General features: G+C 30.8%; 1 pseudogene; it reads right to left on the bottom strand.

The window, feature by feature from the left end:
• Positions 1 to 1,737: 1,737 nt before the first annotated feature.
• On the bottom strand, positions 1,738 to 2,889 carry LOC148761652 (delta(12)-fatty-acid desaturase FAD2 pseudogene; annotated as a pseudogene).
• Positions 2,890 to 7,824: the final 4,935 nt, after the last annotated feature.

Genomic DNA, 7,824 nt, shown 5'->3' with positions numbered 1-7,824 from the left:
GTTAAAGGTGGAAAAGATTAATGACCTGTGTGTTACCCTTAATGATACGGTTCTAAAAGATGTGAGAAAGGGGGAGGTCTTCCAGGTGCAGGTCTGTTTTCTTATTTTGGCGCTTCTTTAAGCTTGTGTGGTATGGCTGTTTGAGTGCAAGTGTGTCACATAAGAGGAAAGGACTAGTTAGAGGAAGGAAGAAGCTTACTTGGTGTTGTTGCTTATTTTTACTAGCCTATGTTTAATTGATTGGTCTAAACTTGAAAGGTGTTGCAGTTATAAATGCCTTTTTATAAATCATATATTGAGTTTTTATATAGGAAGTAGGGTGGGGTTATGGCAATTTTTTTGTAAACCAAGTTATTGTGAAATGCGACCATGATGAAACATTCTCAACTAGACTTCCTATGGGTTGTATACTCATTTTTTTATGAATGGCAATCGATTTAATGTTCAAAAACAATGGGAGACTACCTTTAAAGGTAGTCTTGATTTGATTGTGGTAACTGCTTTGTCAACAGTTTAGTTTGGTAGATGACATGGTATTTCATTATTTGGACACTATGGATTTCAAGGAATGAAGTTACCTTTAAAGGTAAGTAATGGGAGACTGAGCTCATTTTTTATTTGATTAAAACAAGGGTGGCTTGGGGGTGCAATGCAAAATGGCCAAAATGAATCTAAGTATTGGTGACTTAATCTGATTGGCCTGTAAAGGTAACAATCCTATTGCAAAAAGAAATATTAAACCCCAGTTGCAATGGTCAAAGCTAGATGTTAGAAGGCTTAAATTTAACACTGATGGGGCTTCCAAAGCAAACCTACGAAAATCTGGTGTAGGTGGTATCTTGCAAAACGAAGAAGGGGATTCTCTTATTCTTTTCTCTAAGTCGTTAGGCATTTTGGACTCCAACAAAATAGAACTTCTTACTATTAAGGAGGCCGTTCTCCTATTTGCAACATCAAAATTGAGTTCCTCCCATCTTTTATGATCTAAATGTGATTCACAATACGTGATTAAATAGATCCAAAATCCCTATGATGTGCCTTAGAAGTGTAAAGACTGTGGTTATGCAGATCATAAAAACCTTTGGGAAAATCTAGCGTTGGCAAATCTGATATGTGCCATGATCAGCGAATGATGATGCTGATGCCCTTGCTAAGGGTGGTGTACAAAAGCTCAAGCTTTATTGTGGTTAATCTCTGATGCTGATGCCCTTGAACCAAATCATTTTACACCTTACCTTGCCATTGCGACTCCTGCAACTATGAGATAAGACCATAACATGACAATTTTGCTTGTTTTATTGTAGTTATGCTACGTTGATCTGGGTTGTGGAATGTCTTTTGTATATGTTGACAGCCATTTTTCTAACGTCTTCATGTGCATAGATCTATTTTCTGGTGCTAGGGGGAATGCTTGAGTGGTCGTTGTTTTGTCTTTGTTTTTTGTATAAGGCCTCTTATCCTGTTGCTATGTGATGATACTTGTTATTTTTTGTGGTATGATCCCATTGGCAACCTTGCTGTCTGGCTTTGTGAATGCTACAGCCGCACTGGAAGTTTTTTTTGTAACTAGTGAGGTGCTGTGACACTACCTTATTCGTAGACTTTTGTACTTCTTCAATGAAATTTATCTTCACTTGCCTTTCAAAAAAAAAAAAAAAACAAATATAGGCATACATCAAACCATGATGGGAAGGTTGAAATCCTTAACAATAAACTAAAACTTTCCTACATGCAAATTTAAAGTTTATTCTTATACCAAAAGACACCTTTGCCATGTTCACCCTCATTTGGTTCAACATAAATACACTCCTTGGCCTCTTTTCTGTAATGCCTTGTACACCATAATACCATCAAACAAGTAATATTCTCCCAAATACAGGCTTTATTACCTTTGTAGCCTTTATTGTGCGATAATGAGGCATAGTCGAAAACAAATGATGAGCCACATAAGTATATGTTAAATTATGGAAAGCCTTATTCAAAATTCCATAATCTATATCAATGCTTGTTAAAAGCTCCCCTAAACCAATCCCACTTTGAGGAATCATAATGTGGCAACGATGGGTGAGTGTGCTGCAAGTATGTGATCATGATAAGGAACACGTTAACCACCAACAATGGTACTTCTAAACACAAACAACCTAAGTCAACTCTTTTACTAATGCTAAACGGTAGAGCCCATAAGTGATCGCAAAAACACCAGCATCAAATATGTATCTTTGCGATCATTCATGATCATTTTAAATGGGGCCATAAGGATCATAGTGACAAGTAAATCATTCATAAGGCCTGTCTGACACGTTGAATGCTAGGTAAAGTGGCGAACCAATAGTAAACTAAATTTTAAGTGTGAGGAATCGACCTGGTGGATTGTTAAGGCATTTGGCCAGCTATCTCATAACTATTTTTTGCTTGGGACAAACACCTCATCTCTATCAAGGGAACAAGTGTTAGAATGATGACTGCGATGGCTATATTTTCGAGAAAAGTAAGGGACAAGAAAAGAAGAGTGAAGGACAAAGCCAATAGTGTCATCAAGCCATTAATAATCACTAAAGGGATGATGGCCACACTTACGTGCTATAACCCAAGCACTAGTTAAAACGCTATCTTGGACTGCCTAATAAATTGGCCTAGCCACATAAAAGAGAAGGTGAGGAAGCTAAAGACGTAATTGGTAGCCACATAATAAAAAAGAAAGACCAGGATAAAATCATAAATAAGATAAGAGAACGAGCACAAAATAAAGCATTGGAAACAGCGAGGTGGGATGGCTTTCTTGACTTGATTGAGAGTGAGTAGTAGTTTTGAGCAAGGAACTCTATTTAGGGATTGATATTATAACTTCTTTAGACTTGGGGGGACGGACATTCTACCACTTGCACCCATTGTTCTGCACCTCCAAAATGTAGATAGAAAATCTTTGTTTCTTTTCTTAACCTCTCTGTTTTTTTTAAAAGAAAAGCTTTCTCGACCTTTTCCCTTTTCTAACTGTTTAAATAAATGGTCCTTTTTTAGTTATAATATTTATGTTAAAATATTAAAATAATTAATTTTTTAAAAAAAAATTAATATTAAAAGGAATAATACCTAGAAAAACTCTTCAACTATTCAAAAAAATTCAAACAAACTCTTTATTCTTTTTATTGAGTTCAATCAAACTTTTATACTTTTATTTTTAACAAAATATGTCTTTATAACTAATAGTTAAGTAACTGTTGTTAATCAAAACATTCACTTGTCATTCTATACTATGTAGCACTAATGTGGTATTCTGACATGTCATAATGGATGATGACATGACATGATATGACATGATGAAGTGGCATGAAAATATGATCATGTGACATTTTTTACCTTCCATGTCAATGTTATGTGGATATAAAATAACTAGTGACATTATAAGATTAAATTACCTAGGAAATCTATGAACTATAACGTTTTCTTTAATTTAGTCCTTCTACCCAAAAACTAGTTAAGTTAGTCCATGTACTTTGACATTATGTGAAAATGAGTTCTTATGAATAACTCTGTCCAAATTGGCCATTAACCAAGTTGATGTGGCATTGACGTGTCAAATGATGCTAACATCTCAAATAAAAAAAATCAAGAAAAAAAATTACGCCACTTCAATTTTTCTATATCACATTAGAACAACTAAATTACACCAAATAACACAATACAGAGATTGAATTGAGCAATACCCCGTAGTACAAGGATTGAGTTGAACAAAACTTTATAATATAGGGACTTCTTAGGTACGTTTATAATTTTTTGTTTCACATTACACTTAGGAAGTTAAAACAATGATTTCATTTCATGATATAATTTTTCTTGGATTGCATAAATAGATCAACAAATCAAAATATAACAAGGTTTCATATTACAAGCAGGAATTGCATTCAACTACAATGTTTCATATTATAAACAAAAACTGCATTCAACTATAGTGTTTCAAGATATTCATACACTTTATTATACCATTTCCTCTTATAGGGAATGCCAACAATCCCATAGGTAATGTGAAATAAAAAATGGTAAGAGTATCAAAGAATTAGTCCTTATATTATAAAGTTATGTTCAATTTATTCCTTATACTATAGAGTTTTGAAAAATTTAGTCCTTATACTCTAGTATTTTGTATAATTAGACCTTATGACATTGCATAGAAAAATTGGCGTGGCGAAATTTTTTTTTCCAAAAATATTATCTTATCTCACACGTCAGTCAATTTGGATTGAATTACTCATAAAGATCCAATTGCATACAATGTCAAAATACATAGACTAAATTAATTACTTTTGGATAAAGGGACCAAATTGAAAAAAAAGTTATAGTAAATGGACTTTTTAGGTAATTTGATCAATATTTTGACTAATGATAATTAATCAACTATTAGTTATAATAGCTTATTAGACCTAAAATGAAAATACATGAAGTTGATTGAATGTAATAGAAAAATAATAATTTATTTAAATTTTCTTTAATAGTTTAAAGCAGCCAACTAATAGTAAACTAAATTTTAAGTGTGAGGAATCGACCTGGTGGATTTTTAAGGCATTTGGTCCACTATCTTATAACTATTTTTTGCTTGGGACAACCACTTCTTCTCGATTAAAGGAACTAGTGTTAGAATGATGACTGCGATGGCTATATTTTCGAGAGAAGTAAGGGACAAGAAAAGAAGAGTGAAGGACAAAGCCAATAGTGTCATCAAGCCATTAATAATCACTAAAGGGATGATGGCCACACTCATATGCTATAACCTAAACACTAGTTAAAAACGCTATCTTAGACTGCCTAATAAATTGTTCAGGCCACATAAGAGATAAGGTGAGGAAGCTAAAGATGTAATTGGTAGCCACTTAATAAAAAAGAGAGACCAGGATAAAATCATAAACAAGATGACAGAACGAGCACAAAACAGAGCATTGGAAACGGAGAGGTGGGATGGCTTTTTTGACTTGATTGAGAGTGAGTGGTAGTTTTGAGCAAGAAACTCTCTTTAGGGATTGATATTATAACTTCTTTGGACGTGGGGGGACGAACATTCTACCACCTACACCCATTGTTCTACACCCTTAAAATGTAGATAGAAGATCTCTGTTTCTTTTCTTGACCTCTCTTTTTTTTAAAAGAAAAGCTTTCTCGACCTTTCCCCTTTTCTAGCAGTTTAAATAAATGGTCTTTTTTTAGTTATAATATCTATGTTAAAATATTAAAATAATTAAAAATTTTTTACAAAAATTAATATTAAAAAGAATACTGCCTAGAAAAACTCCTCAGCTATTCAAAAAAATTCAAATAAACTCTTTATTCTTTTATTAAGTTTAATCAAACTTTTATACTTTTATTTTTAGCAAAATATGTCTTTATAACTGATAATTGAGTAACTGTTATTAATCAAAACATTCACTTATCATTCTATAGCATGTAGCGCTAATGTGGTATTCTGACATGTCATAATGGATGATGACATGACATGACATGATGAAATCACACGAAAATATGATCATGTGACATTTTTCATTCTCCATGTCAGTGTCATGTGGACATAAAATGACTAGTAAAATTTTGAGATTAAATTACTTAGGAAATCCATGTACTATAACGTTTTCTTTAATTTAGTTCTTCTACCCAAAAACTAGTTAAGTTAGTCCATGTTTTTTGACTTTGTGTGAAAATGAGTTCTTATGAATAATTTTGTCCAAATTGGCAATTAACCATGTTGGTGTGGCGTTGACGTGTCAAACGATGCTAACATGCCAAATAAAAAAACTAGGAACAAGATTTCACCACTTTAGTTTTTCTATATCACATTAGAACAACTAAATTACGCCAAATAACATAATATATGAATTGAATTGAGTAAAACCCTTTAGTGCAAGGACCGAATTGAACAAAACTTTATAATACAGGGATTTCTTGGGTACTTTTATAATTTTATGTTTCACATCACACATGGGAAGTTAAAACAATGATGTCATTTCTTGGTATAATTTTTCTTGGATTGCATAAATAGATCAACAAATCAAAATATAACAAGGTTTCATATTAGAAGCAGGAATTGTATTCAACTACAATGTTTCATATGATAAACAAAAACTGCATTCAACTATAGTGTTTTAAGATTTTCATACACTTTATTATACCATTTTTTCTTATAGGGAAGGCGAACATTCCTATAGGTAATGTGAAATAAAAAAAGGTAAGAGTATCAAAGAATTAGTCCTTATGTTATAGAGTTATGTCCAATTTAGTCATTGTACTATAGAGTTCTGAACAATTTAGTTCCTATACTCTACAATTTTGTGTAATTTGATTTTATGACATTACATAGAAAAATTGGCATGTTGAAAATTTTTTTTCCAAAAAAATTATTTTATCTCACATGTCAGTGTTACATCAGCATCTAGTTAACAGTCAATTTGGATAGAATTACTCATAAAAATCCAATTGCAAACAATGTCAAAATACATAGACTAAATTAATTTGTTTTAGGATAAAGGGACTAAATTGAAAAAAATGTTATAGTACATGGATTTTTTGGGTAATTTGATTAATAATAATTAATCAATTATTAATTATAATAGCTTATTTGACTTAAAGTAAAAATACATAAAGTTGATTGAACGTAATAAAAAAATAATAATTTATTAAAAAATTTTTAGATAGTTTAAAAATATTTCAAACATTATTATATAATATTAAAATTAAATTTAAATATGCTAAGATTTGAATATTTAACCCAATAATATCACATTAAGCTCCTAATTTTGCGCAAGTTAATAACAGTGAATTACTTCCACTTTTATTAATGATGTTTGTTCTTATCACCTTTGAAAAATCTTCTTGCAATTGATTAACAGGCGTTCGAGACAATTGTACCATATATATTCATTAATGTGTGGGTCCTAGTACTTTATCCAAAAAGTAAAATGAACCCTTTTTATTTTATTTTTATTGAAAAGTGTTTCTTTCATTTTGTGTCCTTTTCGATTCAACTTGTTGGGGCTGTTTTCTTTGTTTGTTGCTACGTAAGCCAATTCATGCAGACATGGTTTTCACCAATGGAGTAGATGGATAGAGAAAAACTAATGACAAGGAACAATGTCACTATCTAACAATATATGTGGCGTCGGCAAACAGGGTTATAATCTTATCCGGTAAGCAACGCTCTCATTTTTCCTCTTTTCTTTTTTTTTTTTTATAAAAAAATTATCCATTAGTTAAGTAATATGAGCGTAATTGTACAAAGAGTGGTTGAAGTATAATTTAATTAGTAAGTAGATATTGTTTGTGTCCAATGCAAGGTTTTAAATTCAAATTAACATAATATCTAAAATAGTTTTTGAATTAGTTAGTAAATTTAAAATAAATTATTATTTTTTATTATATTTAATTAAATTTTTATATTTTTATTTTAAATAAAATAAATTTTTGTTCATCAATATGTTATTTTTTATTTTATGTCAATCAATGTTGATGTGATATTATGATATATGTAGTAAATGATAATGTAACATGATGATATAAGTAATGGTAATTAATTAACTGTTAATTATGATAATGTATTTGATTTAAAATATAAATATAAAGCTTTGATTAGAAATAATAAAAAAAAATTATAAATAATTTACAATTTTTTAAAAATATTAAAGACGATTCACTAAGTTTAATTAAAAAATTAAAATTGAACATGAAAGAAATGAATTGCATGTTCACGCCACATGGTCTCTTATTGAACAGCGAGATACAACAACAGGAAACAAGAGTGTCAACCACCAAAACATTATCCCATGTGCCAAATGGATGAAGGAATGA

The sequence above is a fragment of the Theobroma cacao genome, chromosome 7 (assembly GCF_053813885.1).
Source record: "Theobroma cacao isolate CCN51 chromosome 7, ASM5381388v1, whole genome shotgun sequence".
Lineage (NCBI taxonomy): Eukaryota > Viridiplantae > Streptophyta > Magnoliopsida > Malvales > Malvaceae > Theobroma > Theobroma cacao.
This window is presented reverse-complemented; position numbering and strand designations above follow the sequence as displayed.